Raw genomic sequence first — 23,148 nt, 5'->3', positions numbered from 1 at the left:
AGTTGAGTTGCCTATTTAAGGCAGCTACTTTCTCTATGGCTTTTTCTTTCCTCTGTTTAATTCCTGATACCCTGGAGATATGGTTTCCTCCTTCAGCAGAGACTCTGACCTCAAAAATAGCAAGCTCCAAAATAAACACGCAAAAAAAAATCAATTGTTTCACACACATGCTAAGTAACCAAAACCGTTTCCATGCTATAGCTGGAACTCATAATCCTTTTTGGAGTTGGAAATTGGGCTTTCACTTCTCTGAGATGTAAAAATATTTTGTGTTCATACTGAATGTCACTCTTTCCCAACAGATTTGTTAGAACATAGGGCTCCATTCATCAATAATTTGGCTCCACTCTTGCCACCTTTGCAAAATATCTGCAGGCCTACTTGGCACTTGGGAATGATGCTGGGCTGGCTACATAGTGAATACTGAAGGAGACACCCTACCATATTCTTATTGAAGGTGTGCTCTCGTCCTGCTGATAGACATAATTACAGCCTGGAGCCAGCTGGAAGAGCAATAGTTTATCAAGAAGAGACTCCCAATAAAGATATATCTCTATTTCCTTTTCAATTCCTTCCCAGTGCTTTTTTCCCTTTGTTTTAAAACTTTGTGCTCTGATTCAATGACAGAAAGGTATGAAAGAAAGAAGGAGCCCAGCATGGACTGTCCTTCTGGATTGGGTCCATGATGGTAATCCAATCCAAATGGAACTCCGGGCTGTCTCACTGCCACCGCCACTGTCTTCACTTCCATTTCCAGATGGATCAGAATTCACCGTTTATTTTAAATCCATTTCCAGGAAAGAAACTTTTATTATCAAGTGGTTTTAAAAGAAAAAAATATTGTACATTATCTGAAGGCTTTAGCCCCTCCCAGCAGAGTTTAGTTAGCAGTTATACTGTACCTTTCTGTCAGGAGCCTGCTAAAGTTGTATCTAACCCAAACAGACCAAAAATACTGGGGAAAGAACATCCAGGGGTCTTAAGTCTACAAGTTAAATCCCCACTGACCAGTACTGTAAGGGAGTATTTTGGGTATTTGGCCACTGAACTGTTGTCTTTATGCAGCTGCATGGAAAAGTTAAGCTGGCCTTATTTATGAATATTGCTCAGTGGGCAAAAATTTCTTCTGACCTTGCATAAGAGATTGTTTTAAAGCTGAAACAGGTTCAAGAATAGCGGACTGCGGGGTCTTCAAGCACACCTCAAACCCCCTTCTCATTCACACACACAAAGCACAAAGTTAAACTCACACTGTCTCTCACACACACATACAACTACTCCCAAACTACCCATACCCTGGAAGTACTGAGTTCATATTTTGGAGGTGAATTCTCTGCCTCTTCTCACACGTGTATGCCAGCTAAATTTGTGTAGCACGGAATATACTTGTGTCCTGGAATATATAACTACAAATAAAGCCTATAAAATCTTTCATTTTGATTGAAATGTATATGTTGCTTCAAGTATTTTCAAGTCTCAGAAATTAACTTTAATTCAAGAGGGAATGTGAAGCATTTTTGATTCAGGCAGACAGCTCTGTGCTTTTAGCTTATGGGGAAAGAGAAACAGCTAGAGAGCAGGGGAGGAAGAGAGTAGCAAAAGAACAGTTGTATACTTTTCCAGCTCAGATACAGCAGAGGGTTTTATTATTTCATTGTATTAGAGGAGTCCACTGGGAATTGATTTTGAAATGAAATATACCAGATCATTTATGATTTACAAAGGGGAGGGAAAAATAAAAGCCTTAACAATATCTTGTGTTTGATCTATTTGTCACTAAAAAAATATTGACAAAAGGCAAAAGAATGGCCTTCATTTATCTTTATTATTGTTGGCTTGTTTTAGTGCTTTCTTATTAAAGGCAAACTCCTATTTAGATATGAAATTAACCCTTTTTCTGCTGCATAGAAATGAAAAGCTAAATCTCTGCACACAAAAACCCCTTATAAATAGGATTTTTTTAAAAACTCTAATCCAAATAATCTGTATAGGATTCCTATTCAGAAAGATGTCATGTGTCATAAGAAACTTTTTAGGAACATAAAAATATATAGGTAAAGTTTATGCAAAGGTTGGTTCAAAATATCTTTAACAAGCAACCTTCCATGTAAAATCAGAGGTATACTGTTGTTTATTTATTTGCACTATCTGAAATATTTGCACTATTATCTATCTGAAAATAAATACTTTATGAGGAAAAAAAGGAAATTTAAAACCTCAAATCACGTGTGGGTGTATTGTCTTCCTGTCTTCCTTTCAATGTTAGCTCGAAGTATAGCTCAAGTGTTGCCCCTGACTTGACTCCTGTCCACGCACAGATGTCTCCTGGTTGAGTTGGATGGAGTTTTAAACTCATGCCAACTGGCCTATAAGGGATTATGGGTTGAAACTCAAGTGCTGCTGATGCTCAAGCTAGTAATGCAGTAGAGATGCAGCTAAAGACTGCAGGCTCGAGTTGTTTGCGGCACAATTCAGCAGCTGCAAACCCAAGCACTCTGTGGTATGTCTATACTGGAGGTGGGAGGTGTAATTTCCTGCTCGAGTAGGCATACCAACACTAGCTTTGGTTGAGCTAGTGCCCTAAAAATAGCAGTGTAGTCATAGTGGCATGAGTAGTAGGAGGGGCTAGTGGTCCGATAGTGTACCTAAAGTCTCAGGCAGGATCATACTCAGGGCACCTAGCCCCTGCACCACCCTGGCTACAGTTCTATCTTTAGTGTGCTCACTTAATCTGAGCTGGTTTGGGTATGTTTACTCCAGCTGGAATGTTTACACCCTACAGCATAGACATACTCTATGTGGATCCAGTGTTGTTTGGCAATGTGGCTGCTCTAGCTTGAGTATGAGCTGCCACACTGAGAAATGGCACTTGAGCTGCACAGAGTGATTGGATTAGCTGGAGGCAAGGTGGCAACTCAAAGCAGTGTTGCACTGAAGACAAGCCCTATGCTATTAAGCTTCAAGTCATTGGCAATTTTTCTTTATTGTTTCACTTACAGAGAGGCAGATTTGAGACAACTACTGCCATGCCATAATTTTAAGGGAAACTGTTAAATTGAACTGTTCATTCCATACAAATCCTGTAGAATACCATTAATGAAATCAATATTGCTGTTATTATACTGTATTTGAGAGAACCTGTAGCAAGTCTATAGAGAACTGTTGATGTTGACTACACAATTATGGAAGCTAGCTATCGAAAAAGTCTGTTAGGTTATTCAAGTCCATTTCCCTTGAAAATGCAGGATTGTTCCCTTTTATACATATTCTGTTAGGTATTGTATTCTGTTTAGCTTTGCATAGTGAATGAAATTCACCCCTGTGCAGAGGGGCCAGCACACGCCTTATGCACCACATAAGGTACATATGTCTTCTTTTGATAACTGAATTTCACCCCGTATGAATAAACAATCTCAACAGCCTCCTTAACAATTATGGGATAGTGACAGCTGTCTTAAGTCTAGCTCTCTATAGAAAAACAACAAAGAAAGTTTTGTTGCAGACCTGGAGTTGATATGTTTCTATTGATATGAGAATCTTTTAAGTTCCAAAATTATTAGTCTAGTATTTTCCACTGTCTGTGTTACATGCCCCAAGCAATGAGGTTTTTACCACATCTGTCGGTGACTAGTATAGTGTAAAATATATATAGTTATTGTTACTGTTTTTTCCTAATAGTCAGCCTAACTTTTCCCTTTCATAATTGCATTCTGTTACTTTAAGTTTTACCTTGTGAAATCCTAAGTACTTTCTCTCTCACCTTGATGTTTACGTCCTTCAAATATTTGAAGATTTATCATGCCACTTCATTTCCCTAAGAAATCTTTAAACAAAAGTGTGTATATATTTAGTTATTTCTAATCTTTCCTAATCAGTAATTCCTCTCAGACCTCTATTCATTTATACTCATCAGCATAGCCCCTTATTTTTGTAACCAAGACTGAGCTATAGCATAATAATTACTTACAGCATAAAGATCCTGAAAAGACGCACCTAACTTGACTCAGCTGAGTAATCCTAGTTAAATCAACCTTCACTTCAATGTCTGTCTGGAAGATCAGACCCTCATGTAGCACTTATTGCATTTTTTCATCTTCAATACTCATTTCAAATGTAAACTCTTTGGCAAGCCAACCTTGTCTGTATAGGTAATTGTGTAGCTCCCAGCATTGTAATGTCTGAGCACCTCCTTATAGAGACAGGGTGAATGAGATAATATCTTTTATTGGACCAACTTCTGTTGGTGATAGAGACAAGCTTTCAAGCTTACACAGAGCTCTTCTTCAGGTTTGGGAAACTTACTCAGAGTTTCACAGCTAAATACAAGGTGGAACAGATTGATTAGCATATGTAGTTAACACATATTTCAAGGGACTTCAATAAGTTTCCCAGACCTGAAGAAGAGCTCTGTGAAAGCTTGAACGCATCTGTCTCTCAACAACAGAAATTGGTCCAATAAAAAATATTACCTCACCCACATTGGCTCTCTAATATCCTGGACCGACATGGGTACAAATACACTGTGAGCATCTCCTTAACATTTATGAATTTGGCATCTGCACATCCACAGAACGTACTGCAGATAACATCGTGATGCTCATTTTACAGATTAGGAAATAGAGACAACGAGTTTAAGTGATTTGCCAAAGGGCACAAAAGGGAATCAGCGTCACAGCAGGGATTGGAAATAGTGCCCGGTTCTGTGCTCAGATCCTTAGATGATACCGTTTTCACATAAAATTCATCCCTGTGCAGATGGCCAACATAACGCCTTTACCACACTTAAGACCCACTTACATCCTATACCAACCTTCAAAATAGGACTTAAGAGGTACACAGGCCTTCTGGGAATCTTCTGCAAGGGGGCTGGATTTCACCCACAGAGAAAAAGCACCTGTCCACACCTATATCTTATTTTATTTGAATTTTTTCTCCCTCCACACTCTAAATTTAGGACTAGATTGTACTCCATGTTACTTCACTTAGAAGAAAGTATTTCGGCTGTTCTGGGGTGGGTAGCACAGAGGGGAGATGTGAAATGTATACGTTATACATACATATATATTTAAAGCTTTCACACTTCTCTTCTCCTCTGTTCTACCTACCCCAGATCAGCCAGATATCCCCCTCAACATGCAGTAGGATAGAGTACAATCTGGTCCTAAATTTAGAGTGCAGAGGAAGAAAGATGTCAAATAAATTAAGAGACAGGCGTTACTCTCTACGGGTGAAATTCACCTGTGAAGAGGAGATCTGTAACACAGATTGGGGGTGAGGGTGTTTATGTCAAAATCATGGACTGTATTTTGGCATTTGTGGCACCTTAGGTACCCACCACAAAACTGTTGAGAGCTTCAGATGGCACTTGTGTGTTTTATTCTTCCTTTCCCCAGAAACCTGGATAGAGGCTGCTGACAAAGACATGGTCACACATTAATGCAGCTTTTTCAGCATAGAGTTGGCACTATTAAAAACGCAGCATCCACTACCTCAGGTCCTCAGGGTAGATTCCCATACTCCGGCAATAGCAGAGCACAGTCAATACGGAGTGGCACATACTGAGTATTTAGTGGCATCCCCTATACAGTATTCATATGACTAATGGGCATGCAATTGCACATTGTTTTAGACGTTGGCCACGTATGTCTACAAAAGGAGTTTTATTGTGGGGAAGATGTGATAAGAGATCTCCTCCTTCATTATTCTCAGCTTTTCTTTTGTTCCATTGTTGAGGGTCTTGGGGAGTTGAGAGGGCTGAGATGAGGCTTCTCTCAGTGAAATCTAACAGGAACATGCAGTTTCGGGGGGGGGGGGAATGGAGTTGCTTTATTAAAAAAATTCTTTTAGTTGCCAAGGCAACTGTGCTTACATAAATGATGAAGAGAAAAGGAATTTATAGAAAAAGATACATTAGGTTGTTATGGTAACTCTAATACTTTTGAAAATAACTAAGAAACACTTTGGGGTGGTAGTGTTGACCTTTTTATTCCAGACAGTGTTTACAAGCCTAGTTTCATCCCAGTTCATATATATCCCAGTTCACCATTGAAATCACAGCAATTCTGTATTCCCAATAGTAGCATCTGAATTTCTGGGCATATATGTGGCCATTGAACTCTTGCAATAGCAAATAGCATCCTGGTTCAAAGGACCTTAGTTCTGCTGAGGCTGGGTACAGAAATAAGCAGTAACAAGGCTAGCCTTAATATTCTGAGGTGGGCCTGCAAGACACTTTCCACCCCTCTTTCCCCAAACATAACCAAATCCAGTATGCAATGATTGCAACATTTGGCACATAGCTGGCCTCAGAATCCTGAGAAGGGTCATTGAGATGATTCTTCAGGATCTAGTACTAGACTAAAGGCTCTTTTATATTAATGGGTGATTGTTCAGGGTGTCTCCTGTACTGCAGAAGAATTGGAAACCAGTTCTCTGTACTGGGATCTGGACATTAATGCCAACATTTAAAAATATTTAGGGACAGCTCACCGAAAAAGCAGAAGTCCAATGGCCATAAGCATGGTAGCAAAATGCGGCTTATTTTCTCTCTTCTTCCAGTGATTTAACAATAGAATCCAGAGTAGCTGGCAATATTAATATTCCATCAGTGCTCAAAATATTGCTCCCATCCCATTCTACCACTCTTAAAAGTACACACTGTTTGCCAGGGAAGTTCAGTAAACAAAAATTAATTAACATATAATTTGTCTTTTCTTGCTTTTTGCCCCCATTTTCTGACATTCCAAGTTCATGTTCAAACCATTTTCTCTCTTTGCTCTTTTCTCTTCTTTATTCTCTTCTTTCTCTCAACTTCTCTCCTCTCATTTTCCTTTCATATTTACATTGTCCTGTTATTCGTCCTCTCCCATATTGTTTTTGTCTCCCTCATTCCCTTTCTTCTCTTTTCTCCCCTGTGCTTTTTTTTATTTTCTCCACTCTCCTCCCTTACTTCCACCCATGTTCCATACTCATCCAAGGTCCTCCCCATCTCTCTAAGATTAATAATACCTGTATATCCCTTTTCTCAAGTATTAAGTAATTAATTGTTCTGAACTCCCTATCATGTAGAACATTATTATCCCCATTTTAAAATGGGGGGAAACCAAAGCAAACTTATTATTAAATAACTTGACCAAACTACAGAAGAAGTCATTGTCAGACCATTGATTACCATGCAAGCATAACAATGCATAGGTCCTTTACAATCTAGACCACTCTCCTCTCATGCTTATAAACTGCCCGTTCTTATGATCAGAAGACTTCAGCTAGGTGAATCAGGCTGGCAGTGATGAGAAGGAAATTATTCAGGTAGTCCCTTCAAAACTCCTTCACACACAGAATTGTGAACTGATATAGTGTCCCCCTCACAAAAACTCTGAAGAACTCCTGGGCTTTGGTGTCATGGGCCTTGAAAGCCAGCCCTGGGCAGCTGCAGTAGAGACTAAATAACATAGCAGTTTTAAGGAAAACATAGTAACAAGCTTTAAAGCCTTGCAACTGATTTTTATTTCTAATGCTAACTCCACATTTTAAAGGGCTAGAGACTGACTTTTAAAAAAATAAAGGCTGAGATTGCCTGTGACAGTTACGGAGTGTGAAAAATTGGGAAAAGTAGGGCCTATGAGCCCCCTGAGCCAGCTCTGCCTCTGTGGGGAACATTATGCAACTCTTACTAATATAGCCGAGCACTTACGCAAGATGTGAGGAAGTATGAGCATGTACACACTCTGCCTCTGATTATATAACACAAGTAAGTCAAAAGGGTAAATAAACTGTGTCACCTATGTATCTCCTTAATGTCTTAGATTTAAAACAAAATTGAGCAGTAGTAGGGTATTTAGATTTATGCCTTTTAAAAGGTCAACAGGTGAAACTCAATGGATTCCGTTCTCAGGAGTTTGTACAAACTTTTTTTCCCCCTCTGTTTTGTTCTGTGTGAGTTGGCAGCTGCTGAATTTTGCTTGAGTTTCAAGTTCAAAGAACCTAACAATTCTTTGTGAAAAACCATTCAAACCACTGAATTTCATTGGGCTTTGCAATGAAATCATGTGAAATCATGAGTTTCCCACACTTTCAGTGTGAAACCTTAAGTAAACTCAGAGTCCCCATCGCCCCGAAACTCAAATTAGGGATAGCTTCGCTCAGAAGGTCATGGTCCTTAGTGAACTTGTTCATAAACTTTGGCCCAGTTACAAGGTTTAAGAAAACTTGGAACCAACCTGCTTTTCAGAATTTGTGATTTTGGTAGCAAAAGCAAAGCACAGCTGAAATTAACATTGTTTTGAAATCAGTGGGTTTAGAGATGATTCATAACCTTTGAATGTACAGTATGTGCATTGAGCTTTGCAGGCATCCTGATCTTTGCAGCACTGTTCAAATTATAAAAGAGTTGTCCCACCTGTTGTCATAGCATTCCTGCAGATTGCTAGCACCACTGGAGAGATAAACGGAACATAGCAAATACACGTCAGAGGGAAAAATATCTCTCCATAAACACAGAGGGCTATATTGTGTTTTAAGCTACAGCCCATGCTGGAGTGATTAGGAGTTGCACAGCATCTGAGCTCTTCAGAAGCATTCCTCCAGGAGTTTTAGTGGAGCACAGTCTGGAATGGGAACTCTTCCATACATTAACAAGGTGCACCCATATGCTCATGCTTGATAGGCCCGTCTCCACTGGCAGTGTGGACTGTGATAGCGCTTCACCTCTTCTTCCTTTGTGCACTAGCTGCAGTCTGGCCTATTAAAATCTCCTCTATCTCCCATAGCTCCTGAACCTAGTAGGAAAGTTTCAGTCTGCAACTTGGAAATTTTTCACATGTAAATGTACAGGGGCATGCCATGTTATTGGTAGGTGTGTCCTTGCTGTATGTGAACAAAGCCAACTGCTCAGAATCCAAATGTCTTCTCCTTCCCTCCTTCTGGGGTTGTGGTCCCAGAGTTGGGTTCTTCCTGCTCAGCCCGTCACAGTAATTCTCCTTCTACTTACCATCTGAGGACGTGGTCTCAAAACTGGCTCTGGCCACTCTTTTTAAATAATGACAAGTTTCAGAGTAACAGCCGTGTTAGTCTGTATTCGCAAAAAGAAAAGGAGGACTTGTGGCACCTTAGAGACTAACCAATTTATTTGAGCATGAGCTTTCGTGAGCTCCTGGATTTGTGCTGGAAATGGCCCATCTGATGATCACTTTAGATAAGCTATTACCAGCAGGACAGTGGGGTGGGAGGAGGTATTGTTTCATATTCTCTGTGTATATATAAAGTCTGCTGCAATTTCCACGGTATGCATCCGATGAAGTGAGCTGTAGCTCACGAAAGCTCATGCTCAAATAAATTGGTTAGTCTCTAAGGTGCCACAAGTACTCCTTTTCTTTTTAAATAGCTGACTCTTTCCCTGCCACCTGTGTTCCAGGGACCGGTACCCAATTTTGGTTCTTTTGGACCAGCCACTTCCCCATGTAGCTAGTTCTCTCTGCCTGTCCATGTTTCAGGCACGGGCTCCTGGAGTTCAGTCTCCTGTCTGCTGACCCCCAACTCACGTCACCACATTTTAGTGTGACAGGTTCAAGTTTGCAGGAGAAGGGAGTGAGAGCAAAGCTCTGTTGTTTTGGCCCAGTCACCTCTGACATCCAGACCCCTTAACTGTTCAGTAAGTATTAAAAAAAACCTTTAAAATATTATTTATGAAATTGTAAATCACTAGCAAATAAAAGCTTTTGAAAAATAATTATCCAAAAGGTCTTTTCCCCACAATGTATGGTGTTACTGTTTTTTAAATGTTAAGGTACACTTATCTAAATAACATTAACCCAGTCATGTTGTTCATCTGGTGTGGTTAAGTGGGTCTGAGTAAAATCCCTTTAGCCTGTTGTGATTTATAGGAGAGTGACAAAAACACAGTTTTCTCAGTTAAAAAAAATTTGCGCCTTTTTTCCTGAGGGAATAATGCAAAAACGACTGAACCTTTAAACCTGAAATTTGGCCGGTACATAAATCCTTAATAAGTAGCATGTGCTTTGCTAGGTTTCCTAAAGATTAGCATATTTGCTCTTTTGGATTCATGAATTGCTGTACATATTAACTCTAGTCAAAATCTGGTAGTTACATAGTTCCAGACAATGAAAGTGTTTCCTGGCTTGTAGATTTTATGCTTTCAAGAGCTATGATATTGGTTTGGTCAGTGTTTTTGTTGTGCAGGCTCATTACCCATTAGATAGTTTAGTTTGGATTAAAAAGTATCTGCATGCATTGAGAGGGGTTCCATTGTTTAAAAATGCATTTGCTGGTTTTGGTGGAAGTGTTTTAAAAGCTGTGCTGAAAAATGTAAAGTTCCTTGAGGTGTAATAGAAAACATTAGCCTGGACTTGCAAAGGAAGAATGTGGTTAAGATTATAGTGACTGAATCACTGTCAATGGGTGGTCCAGAACCCATATGGTACACACTAGATTTGGAGCTGGGCATGGCCAAGATAGGTAGAAAAGAGAACTTATGTAACAAAAATGTACAAGGAGGGGAACCCAGACTGTACTGTACCTGGGGTGGGGGAGGGTGTTTTGGTGGAGGTACTAAGGGCATATTTGTTTTGGGTCTTTACTTGAATTTTGTTTTAAATTTACCACAAAACAATATAAAGAACTTTTTTTCAAGTCTTAATATTTCCTGTCACAATCTCATTTTGGCTCCTCAGATTGGTTGTTTTCTTTCAGTGCATTTTCGTTGTTCTGTTTAGCTTTTAATGAGACAAAATGTCTGCCTTGCTCTCACCGCCATTTTGTAGCTGATTGTTGGATAAAGAACACTGTGAGAAATAGAAAATAAACAGCATGGCATGGAGGAGATTTCAATAGGAATACAAAATCTGCATGTTTTATTTAGGTGCTTAATTGTTGCCGATTGGCTGCATTTAAACAAGCGACTTTACGGTGTCTGGAAGAAGACCAGCTCCCGAACTCGAGGAGCTGACCTTGGGTAGATGCCATCAACTGTTCTTTTCTGTTGGCACAAATGTGCTGCTGGCAGAGTCTCCCTGTAGCTGTAGCCTCTACCCCAGCTCTGAATCAGAACCTGCTTACATTGCACACGGCCACCAAACTATGTCATTCATTCTGAATATTATTTGCAGCTTCTTTAATATCCAGGATTTCATCTACAGAATGTAAGATTTTTAAAAATCAAAGTACCCAAAATAGCTGTAATTAAGCTTCTTTCATAGAGCAACATCCGGGAGGGTATGTGTAATATTTATGGAATTCTATATGTAATGTTTTTAAAAAATAGTGCAGTTTGAGTTTGCTGCAAACGTTTGTCTTTTTAAGTCAAGCTCTAAAAATGCACAACAGAAATTAACAGGGATTGTAAGAAATCGTTACAATTATCTTACAGACATTGCATTTAGTGTGTTTGGAGACCAGTGAGGAATCAATTTAATGGCATTTATTTGCTTCCTTTATAAACCATTAAAAAGCTCCTTTTGCATGTATGTGGATAAGAGGGGGGATGGTGAAGGATGCTTTACATGCACAGTAGGATGCAGATACAAAGCATTTTAAAATTCTGTCGTATCTTAATAATAGTAGCTAGTTACTCCCAGTTTAAGTACAGTATTTCTATTTTTAAAGTGGAATCAGTCAATCAATCATTTTTATGTAGTGGCCCTGAGTGCCAAACACCTCAGAACATTGTGTGTAAAGTGATAAAATAAAGCATGTTAAACTAGTTCTTTGGGGATCACTCTTTTTCTTTCTCTCTCTCTCTCTCTCTCTCTCACATACACACAATAAAGACTCAGAGCTGCAAGCAAGATTTGGAATTATGTAACAGGGAGTAAATTCACCAAACGAGGCAGATTGCCCTGTGAAGAGAGGCAGTAGTTTTCTGAGAGGAAGGACACAAAAATTGCAACTTTGTGATTTTAAGGTTTCCCTGGAAATATAGTATTTGCAGGTTTTTTCCACTCAGATACCAAGCTCTCATTTAAGAAAAGAATTAATTAAATGGAATATTATTTATAGCCGTCTCCATTGAAAAGACAACTTGCCATGGCTACCCTAGCTGCCATGTAACCTGCCAAAACCATTTCAGAAAATTGTTCATATAGATAAGAACCAGAGAGTTAGGGGATTCAGATTCAGTTCCTGAGTCTCCCCCAAACTTTAAGTGATTTGCCCAAGGTCACATGGAATCACAGAATGCCTCAATTCCCCATCTGTATAATGAAGAATACTATTTGCCAAGCAGAGTTTATAAATTACTTTGAGATCCTCAACAGAAGATGCTACAACAGTGCAAATTATTATTATTAAAGTTGTGAACTACATCTCCCATTTGTTTTAATTAGATGTTGACTTCAAAGGCTGGTTAGGATCACATTTAAATGCCAAGCATATAAGTAGCACCGTACTCCAAAGAATAACCAACGACAATGAAACAGCATTTCTTTAAATATTGTCTTTATTGTCACTTCCACACTCATTTTATCAAAATAGCTTTCACTTTGGCAACCTTCTTCACAAATTTACCCTGCCACACTAGGTGAATCAAAAAGAGATGTGGATTTAAATACAAGCAAGGGGCCATACGAGACAGTGACATGTTGCCACTAGCCAACCTATTTAGGCACTGATCACCCAAAGAGCTCTGTTGAAGAGATCCACCTGCACAGAGCACTTTGCAGGCATGAAGCCTTAGACTGTAAACTCTTCTGGACAAATACCATACCCCCCTTTGTATTACTTCTCTGTTACATGTCTAACATGCTGTTCATGCTATACGAAAAAGTTATATCCTGTAACTTTAAAAAAAAATCCCCTAAGGAAAATTCTTTTTTTTTTTTTAAGAAAAGTTTTTGTAGTAAAAGGGGGAAATGGTTAATGTGTTATGAATAGAAGTTCCCCTAAAAGCTAGGTTGGTACAAGGGGATACTGAATGTAAACTGTACATGCCCCCAAACTAATCCATAAATCCAATACTTTCTTCTCCTTCAAATCCCTCCTCAAAAACCACTTTTTCTGTAATGTCTACAAGAAATCAGCCTGCCAGTGATGTCTATGTTGAACAACAGTCAGTCATGGCTGATTTTAATTGTTTATAAAAGGGAAAAAAAAGAACTTTCCAATTATTTAGAACCCACAAGTTATGCAATAATGTATCTTTCTATCTGTGAGATCTCGTTATCAGTACCCTCATCCTCCCTTCCCCATTCCTCTGTATTGTTTGTTATGCTCACTTGTCACTTACGCCCCTGCTTAACTTTACTCACACAAGACATCATGTTGAGGACCGTGTAATACTCACATATGTAAAATTGCCCACATACATTGCCATTTGCAGGATTGGGGTTTTGGTTCATCTTATTTCAAATTAGAGTGAAAAATCTTCACATCATGGACCCATATCTTTCTGTGCTTGTACAGTGCGTACCACAAAGGGGCCCAATTCTGACAGGAACTATACAAATAAATAACAATTTAGATGTGGTAATCTTTAAAATCTTTACACTTCTCTCATTTGCCTACTTAACATTACCACTGTACTATTTCTCTATGCTCAGCATAGGGATTATAGTCTATTCCCTATACCAGGCATGGGGATTTTCCTGAATACTATGGTAAGATAATTACATGCAAAGAGGACTGTAAAGATTTTTATAGTAACAACTGTATTTTTTTCATTCAGATTTTTCTCACTCACTTCACCCAGAACCTGTTTCACAGTGTCTGTACATTTGTTTTTCAGCTACATCTTCTGTTGTTGTCTCCTGCTCAGAACATCAACCCAGTAGCACTTGAGTTGAATTTACAAAACCAGTCATGTCTGAAAGCTTTCAAAATCAGATGAGCTAGTTCTTCCATCTCTAGATCTAAGAAATCTCTCCATCTACTATCCTATCTTCCCAGTAATTCTAAGAAGAGAATCTGGATCAGTGTTCTCCCAAAGTGAGGGAAAGCCTGTAATTTTCCATACTGGAGGGCAGGGGAGAAATCTGTAAAACCGTCATCTAGTCTCCCAACAAGTTTTTTCTGACACCATCTCTGAAAGAATGTATATTAATATATATGTGAGCAGGTTTGCAGAAACTGTTCAGAGATTTGATGCTTATAATTCATTTGGGTTTCACTCTAGAGTCATTGATGCCAGTGTATCTTTATAGTTCATCAGACCTACATGCTTGTGTTATAAGAGAAAGTGCCAGGCTCTTAATGAGGTATGTTTTAGTATGTGTTTTGGAATTAGTCATACAAGTTCCATGAGTTGCATGCATCAGTGGCAGTGGACAGTCAATTACTGTCCAGGGCTCCAAATGTTCATTCTGAGCCTTCTCTGAAAAGATGGTGTTGTGGGTGTAACAGGGCTATGGCACTCAGTAGTTTAAATTATCTTTGAAATGTTCAGAGGTGCTATTTTTACAATGTTGGTCTTTTTAAAGTAGGGTATATTTCTAAAGCTATATTACAACCCCAATTATTCAAAGGTCTCAGGGCGCATGAAAACCTTTTAGATAATCTGTACAGAGAAAAAAATGTAAGCCTGTTTATTCATTTATTTTCTTTATTGAAAAATGCTGAATTTTATTTTATCCTGGCTTTTTAGGATTTTTCAATAAGAATGTTTTATTATGGATGAAGATGCAAGTAGTTTGGCTTACAGCACCCTTTTTTGCTTTTACTTCCACAGTATTTAGAAACTCAACAGGCTTCTGTTGATCAATAATGGGCAGGAATGTAAGCTTATGCCAAGTGAATAGCTATCTTTCATTCCTTTCTCATACTTAATGGCAAAGTGTCAGAAATAATCAGCTCAGTTGTTGAAACAAAAGAATACAGTACCCGAAGTAAAGCTTGGTAACATTTAGCAGCAGCATCTGTGTTAGATTTGGTGTGTCGATAACCTTTTTTTATTGGCTGGGGGTGGGTTGTTTCTGATTATTCCCTTCTTGGCATGCATGTGACCCAAGACATGAATTTAAAATATTTTGAATGATGTGAAACCCAAGATAAACATCGACTTTAGAGGTCATTGCCACTGTCTCATAGATAATGTCAAATGTATGTAAACCATTTAACAAAGAGTATTTGATATTTTTGGTGCTACAGCAGTTCCCTTCCCTACGTCCATTGGTCACAAATATGCAAACATGTTTAACACTTGTGTCTTAGTATCCAAATACAGTTATGAGGCTGATGAATTGTCAGCAATCTACATAGTATATTAATACATATTGAGATGCATTACATATTGAAAAGATGTTGTACTGTAGGTCTATATTTTATTAGAAAAGAAGATACAAACTAAGTACTTGTACTTTCCTTAGTACAGTATGCCTCTTGTTTATTTGTTGCCATCTCACTGAAAGTAAGATGTAATTTATAGTTTACTTACTGCATCGTTCATCTCCAGTGCAACTAGTTATAATCATGACAGTCTATGGGTTCTCTTTCCTTTAACTCTGTCTAGCAGGTTCATTTTCATTAGTAAGATCCTGCTTTTTCTTCTAGGAATTAACAGCCAGGTGAGTTTTGTAACAAAGAGTAGTTATGTGTTTCTTAAATTTTGATTAATCGATAGACAATAATTTAACTCAAGCTGTGGTGTTACCCTCTTATCATTTATTAGTTTGAGAGCTCTTTTCACTTGTTTTGCCAGCCATTTTTTTTTTAACAAATAAGGGGCTCTGTCCAGAAAAAACTGTCCAGAACCACAGCTGAGCCATACAAGTCCAAGGTTTTGCATTAGAACAACCTACTGCATCTAGAAGAAAATGTCAGCCATCTATGGAAGACCCATATTGACCTGCTGTAAACAACCCAAAACAGAAAGGTGGCATTAAAAGGGACTCAGCAGTTCTGACGGACCTTTCTGCTGAATCCTGGTGCCTGCAATATCACACTGTTTTTTTGTTTTGTTTTGTTTTTGTTTTTTTGAGAACAGTGCTTTATGAAGTGCCAGACTCTGGTTTATATGAAAATTAATTTGGAAATGTAATCAGTTGTACATTCACGTCTCCTCCTCGTGACAAGTTAACTATACTTTTGCATTAACAAGTTGACTGACTCTTCCACCTGGCATATGTGCACTTAAGGCTTTCAAAACATTTTATAGAAACTGGATTTATCACTTTTGTAAGCACCCCAAATGCATTGGATTTAATATCCTCAGCAGAACAAGCACCACCGCCCCCCTCTAGCAACATTGTGTGTTCCCATCCCCACTTTTCTTGAGTGGACATAGATTTTTTTAAAATTATTATTTGTTTGTTTTATAACACCCCCTTTCCCGCCACTCCAAAGAAATCCTGTGTTGGAGCAATGTTGAGGTTGGATACTACAACACATAAAAGTCCGGAAATTCAAATACTAAGGTTCCCGCAGCACCATAAAGTCAGAGTATAGTATTAAATATATTTTAATGAACACAAATACCATGTGAAAATAAGTATTAACATATACATCTATGAACAAAAACAGAATGTGAAAAATGTAGCGTATGGCTGAGTTAATATTGCTCAAGGGGATTTTGACTTTCATATTTCCTGGGTTTTGTGTGTTTAAATGTTCGACTTTAACATTGTATTGATTCTGGATATATTTTTTGTCTGTTTTTTCTTTGGTTTAGGACTGTGTCTTTTCAGCATTTCCCCACCGCCTCTAACCCTCCTCCCTCCCCCCCCCCGCCATGTATTTCACAGGCTCTCCTTTTCTGGCTGTAGTAGAGCAAAAAGAATTGTTTGATGTTTAAAACATAGTTAATTTTCTGGCACATTTTCACAAGGAGATCAGCTTTTATTCCCCCCACCATCCTTTATTCTAGACTCAATTGTCAGTAAGGTTTACTGAGCAAAAACACTGGAAGTATTATGGGAAGAAATCTAATCAATGCAGCACTAAGGGACAGTCCTTCAGAATCCTCCCTAGTGGCTGTGAGCCAGACTAGAGGTTACTATGAGGTTACTCTGTCTGACTTTAACCAAAATACCCATCTACTTCTGAAAAGACTGACGGCAGTCTAGTACATATGTAACAGAAGCCTCATTAATATAAGCTTCCAGTATATAGACACCTGTTATGTTAGCCCCCAGCACAGAGCCTGTGCTTCCTATTTTAAACACTTTGCATGTCCGTCTACATTCCCTTCTGTCTGCAGTTGCTCTAGTGTGGTACTGCAGAGCAGCTTGTATGTGATACCTCCAGGGAATGTAGAAGGGGGCTAAAGAAAGTGGCAGCAAACAGATGTCAGTGGACCTTGCCAAACACTAATTTTCAAGTCAGATCGTTTGAAAGCTTCATTGACTAACCCAGACTTTGTGATTCAAAAGAAACCTCAGAAATGCATAGCCTGATTAAGTCTGGATTTCTCTGACCTGCCTGCTTCTTTCTCAGGTGTCCATGCAGGAAATGGCGTTGACATAAACTGATGTATGGCAGGTTTATCCTATTAACTATTTATTCACCTAATTGGCAAAATAATAACAATTATTATTTTCCTGTTTCTGCATATGATAAGTTTAATTCCTCCAACAGTGAGAATCCTTTGTAAAATACTGCCCTTAAGGCTGTTCTATCATTCAGCTACGAGCACTACAAATCATTCAACGGTAACATTACTCCAACGTAAACTTTTTTCCCTTTCGTAAAATATTTGTTCAGTACATTCCAGAAACTGGGTTTAACTCAAAAAGATCCATATATCTCCCTCTCTAAAAAAAGAAGAAGAAGAAGAAGAAATTCTAGAATAATATTTGGTTACAGTATTGTGGGGTACAACTGCTAACTCAAAATAATGGGAACAAAATCCTAGATGAACTCACTAACTCATATGTCCTTTCTTTCTTTCTAGTATCTAGCTCAGTTTCCCTGACTAGCATTTGTGTAAGTACAGTTAACACCATGAATATAGTACTATGCTGTAGTTTCCATGCAGGAATAACTGCAGGAGTTAGCATAGGTCTCAGGAAAAACAAATTGTTCCCACTGGTTACAGAAACAGTGCTCATTTTCTGTTAACAACAGGGCCCAAACATACGTGGAATTAGCCTGGTTTTGACCCCAGTCTGGAGAGAGCCTTCCAGTATGCTCCCATTACAAATAGTAATCAGGAGGTATTGCTTGTTGTGTAATTGTGGAAGTACTGTTACATCTGCATAGAATTAAAATTCTAAAAGGAGACATGTTTGCAATTATATTAGCAGTTTTTAAAGTTAGTCTCACAACCCACACTAAATACTGTTATGTTCTATTTTTGTTTCCAAAGCCTTTTTCATGGAAATGTATAATACAGTGAGTATTCTAGTACTAGATATTGATGAGTAACAATAGCCAGCATTTGTAAAGACTGTAAATCAGAAAGAGAGAGATTGAAAATACCTAGTTAGCTGAACTATATTCATTGGGGCTATTTATAGTAGCTGTGTTTTGCATGCACTTACACTGCTGCAGCATGCCATAGTGATTTGTGACATGTACAGGGTTTGGGGAGTTTTTTGCAATTAAGAGATTATTAGATTGGTTCAATTCCACACTGACCTGCTGGGTGACCTTGAGCAAGTCTCTTCCCTCCCAGAGTCTCAGTTTCCCCATCCGTAGAAATAGGTATAGTGACCTCCATTGTAAAAGCACTTCGAGATCTAAAGATTAAAAGCACTGTGTGAGAGCTAGGTGGTGGTGGTGGTGATGGTGGTATTTTATTTATTATACAAAACACTTAGGGCCAGATTCTCAGTTGGTTTCAATCAGTGTAGCTCTATTCATGTCAATGGACCTATGCTGATTTACATCAGCTAAGGATCTGGCCCATAGAGGATGGCTACAACTTGCTAATTTACTACGTGACACTATCTATATAGCTGCAAAAGGCCATGCAGCTTTGGAGGTAACAATTACTTGCTCAGTAAGTAGTGTATGAAATTGGTACAGTTATGACACTATAGTGTAACTTTTCAAAGCATTATGCAAGTTACTCCTTAATCCGATGAAGTGAGCTGTAGCTCACGAAAGCTTATGCTCAAATAAATTTGTTAGTCTCTAAGGTGCCACAAGTACTCCTTTTCTTTTTGCTTAATTTCCTAGGAAGTCATGTAGTTAAATCCACACACTCTACTTAGAAAGTTTACCTCCACCAGATCCCTCCTTTATATCTATAGAGAACAACTGTACCATTCTGAATATATTTGAAAGAGATTCTGTCTGAGATGGGAGGCGTTCCCTCCTTTGTGACATGGTCTGTGTGGAATGATTTGGGGACATCCGCAGTAGGCTACTGCCATTGCTCAGAGGCCATATGCCTCCACAGTTGCTGTAGTCCTCATCCCCCCAACCCTGGCAGTGTGGCTCCAGCTTCCTCTGGGGATGGGTGGGCAGGGAGAAATGAATTCACAGGAAAAAAACAATTGAGGTCCAGGATTAATTATCAGTTTCTCAGAATTTCTGTGGGTCCTGGGGAAGGGGACAGGAGAAGCAATGTACAGCCTTCCAACCCCCCTTGGTCCACACAGTTTCTGCCATCTCCCCCCAGCATGCTCTGCAAGGTCTGAAGTAGAAGAGGATGGGGCTGCTCCCTGCCATTTCCTTATCCATCTAGGATGAAGAAGACTTGTATGTGAAGCGACCCTCTGCATGTGGATCTGAGGGATAATCCTACCGAATAGAATTACCATTGTTTTCATGGTGTTGCCTGTAGTTATAGTACTGTTACAGAGAAATGATTCATCTTGGGCATTGTTTTAGTAGCTATGGCCACTTGCTGGTCTTTATAGTAAAAATTTTCAGGAAGTGTTAACGTCATCCACAAAGTATTATAAAACTAAGCTGTGAAAATTCAGGCTCACCATGAGAGAAAAAATGTCTGTAGTAACCGGCCATGGGCTGGCTTACTGAAAAGATAAAACCAATTCAGAACAAAAAAGTCCTGCTGATACCATGGTGCAGGGGAGATGTGGAGCCCTGCAGCACAGTTCATAGTGCAGAATTTGTAATAAGGTACTTTAGAAGACAGAAATGTACAGCACATTTTGCCAAGTACCTTGCATCCTGAGATTAAGCCCACACATCTCAGCCATTTGCAAATGATCCCTTTATGCGTCTACATTTATAGTTTGCCACCCCAAGGAGTGGATTTTTGCTGATAACAAGTTTAATATTGCTTAAAGCTGTATTAATTTATCTCAGTTTTCTGTAGTAACTTACTAAATTTTGCCATGGTGGCATGCATATGACTTTGCTTCAACTTCTCCCATGTTACATCAGACCAAACCCCACTTTTTCAGAGTTTGCATTTATTTTGAGGATCTTTTGTGTGGAACCATTTTTGTGTTGTAAATTGAGATGACCGCATACCAGAAAGGAAATCTAAGAGTATAGATACTGGATGGGATTTTCAAAAGCACCTGGTCTGAGCACCAGCCTCACACTGTTGTGGTTGAAGTCATTGGGGTGAATTCCCATTGGCTTCAATGGGAGTAGAGTTAAAACTTTTGAAAATCCCACCCAGTATAATGAACTTTAAATAGAGAAAGTGGTAAATGTTCTTTTGCTATCGGAAGTGCCTTTCCTTTTGCTTTGTTTTCATGAAATTAATAGGTCTGAATAAAAATGTGCATGAATTACATAATTTCCTTTTTTTCTTGTTGTTATATTAACGAAAACTAGCATGTAGTTAGTGTGTTACTTGTTAGTCATTTGGAAGACATGCATTGAGTCACCTTTTTGGTGGTCATTTTTTCCTTTGTTATTAAGCCATCATCTAGCAATATAACAAACCATAAATGAGCAGAGTATTAAGTCTTAACCACATTCCCAATAAGTAGAAGTTACTGTTTCATGATTGTTCCAGGAACCATTCATCACATTTTGCTCATAGTTAGGACAGAGCAAAAAGACCCAGCAAGCATGATAGAGAAAATGGTATCTAATGCAGTAATGACCACTATCCCATGGCAATGAGATTCTCTGTCCTAAATATAAGGCCCAGTTCTGTGGGCCCCATCTCTTTCAAAAAGTACCATGGGATCTTAAATGCCCATAGTGTTTAGGACTTTGTCTAAATGTCTCATCCCACAAATGTTTATATACCAGATGCAAATGAGAAAATAAGTGTTGTGCTCCTTTCATGTGGATACTGTTAACAGCTTACAGGTAGCTTTGTAAATGGGGGAAATTATTTTTAAAATATCTAATTACAATAGGGATATGAAACTAATCCTTTTCTATGATTCTGTGACTGTCTACAGGAGCCTGATTATATGTGAAATATTCCTATGACACACTGAACTTTAAAGCAGATTAGCATAAACCAGGTTATCATTCTGAATAAACTTCCGGAGGGAAACATTTCCTGGCAATGAAACCACTAACACCAAATACTTTTTAATTCTTTATAAGTATTTGCTGGTGGTTATAGATCTCAAGATTTTCCAATGAAGGAGATGGCTCAGAAGATTTTCTCTGGACTATCATCAGCACAACGTTTAAACCAGCACATCAGGTAGAATAGGTAAGACACTTGGAATGTTGGAGAACAAAAATATCAAAAATCCACAAGAAAAAAAATCCCACCAACCTAGTAGATGGGGGGCAGGAGAATGGGTTAAGGCTGTGAAAATCAGCACTGGGGTACATTTATGGTTCACTTTAAACATCAACGTTCTGCACTGGAAAGGAAAAATAACGAACGTAAAAGTGGAACAGAAGGGTTCTGCCTTTTAAGGGTCAGTTGAGGAACACTGTATAAGTTAAAAAATACTTGTGTCGGTGGGAAACCCTTATAAAACAGTTACATGCTGCTGTTCAAAGAGCCACATGGAAACAGTAGTGGGGGGGTTGTTGTTTTTGCATCAATTAGAAAATCATAGTTTCTCTTTTCAGACTCTTTTCTCTCCACACAGTGACCATTTCTGTGGTCACAAAACCATGAAGCGTTGGTACACTGCCTCATTGCGCGTTGTGGGATAGACATACAATCGAACTGGCATTCTGCATTACACTGCTGTCACAGAGTGTAAAACTGACTTCTATGTGCTGAGCTATCATGGAGGAGCTGGTTCTGATGCAGTTAGAACATGCGTTTTCACTTGAAGCAGATTTCCTTGTCCGAGCATGGCCTTGGCCCCAGAAACAACACATAACTCTCTCTTCTTTTTCTTTTTTTTTATGAAACACTATGCTTCTCAAATAGACTTTTTTTCAGGTCCAAAGAAAGCAACAGACTTTTCTTTTAAGTCATCATACACTACAAAGAGCACAAATGTCCTCTGACACTATACACTTGAGCTAGACTTTACCACGTTCCCGTTCTGGGAATGGGCATTCAGTTCCAGTTTGCTTTGTAGAATCTAGTCATTTTTTATTTTTAAAACAATTTTTACCATGCTGGCTATGGAAGTGAAAAACGGCTACCATCAGGGCTGCAGTGTGCAATGCCAGGTGATACCTATTTAGCATATATTATATTTTCCCTCTCCCCTTGTCCATATTTTCTACCTACAGGGAGGCCATTTAAAATCTTTGCCCATTACAAAAGGTAAATGCATAGTTTACAGACTGTGCAAAGTCTCAGTGGGACTATTTTCAGTACATGCAGAATTGGTGCCTTAGAAAGTGCTGTATTCTCTACAAAGCTGGGAAAATAGGAAAAATGTAAGCCCTGCAAGGTATATACCTGAGACCCTTTCCTACAGCAGGGACACCTGAACTGTGCTAGTCAGAATTGCATATAGTACCTATGAGAGAGAAAACATTTATCAATTTAACTTACTAACATCTCACACTCTCTCTCTCTCTCTCTCTCTCTGTGGTAGATACTGAAAGGATATGAATACGCTCTTCTTTTTAAATATTCATTTTAAAAATGCCTCTTTTAATACTGATAAATTGGCCCAGATACTTCTGAGATACGGCTTTAAGAATGGAACAAACACAAATAAAAATCCAGGAAATTCATAAGATTGCATGGAGTGGAAAAGCAAAAAGCTTGCAGAATTTAGACTCTGAATGATAAGAAGGTTTCTTTCATCTTCTGGTTGCTCAAACCTTTTTGCCTCCAAATTTATTTACTCCATTTAAATTAAAATTCCACATTGATTTCCACTCTCAGCCATTAATCCTAAAGCTGAAGTTTAGCAATTTTTGGTACATTGGATTAGTGAACAGCCACCAACT

The 23,148-nt window shown here is 38.7% G+C and overlaps 1 long non-coding RNA gene across 2 annotated transcripts in view; it reads left to right on the top strand.

The window, feature by feature from the left end:
• The window catches only part of LOC144929531 (uncharacterized), a 365,984-nt gene that overhangs the window by 326,316 nt on the left and 16,520 nt on the right, over positions 1 to 23,148 (top strand). The window contains exon 7 of one of the 2 annotated variants that reach the window (XR_013634811.1): positions 21,373 to 21,484. The exons of the other annotated variant lie outside the window; for it this stretch is intronic. This is a non-coding gene — a long non-coding RNA (uncharacterized LOC144929531). The remainder of the gene's footprint in view (positions 1 to 21,372; positions 21,485 to 23,148) is intronic. 2 annotated transcript variants of the gene reach the window in all.

Source organism: Lepidochelys kempii, chromosome 1, assembly GCF_965140285.1.
Source record: "Lepidochelys kempii isolate rLepKem1 chromosome 1, rLepKem1.hap1, whole genome shotgun sequence".
In the NCBI taxonomy this organism is placed as follows: Eukaryota; Metazoa; Chordata; order Testudines; family Cheloniidae; genus Lepidochelys; species Lepidochelys kempii.
The sequence above is the reverse complement of the archived record's forward strand: the minus strand, read 5'-3'. Positions and strand labels throughout refer to the sequence as shown.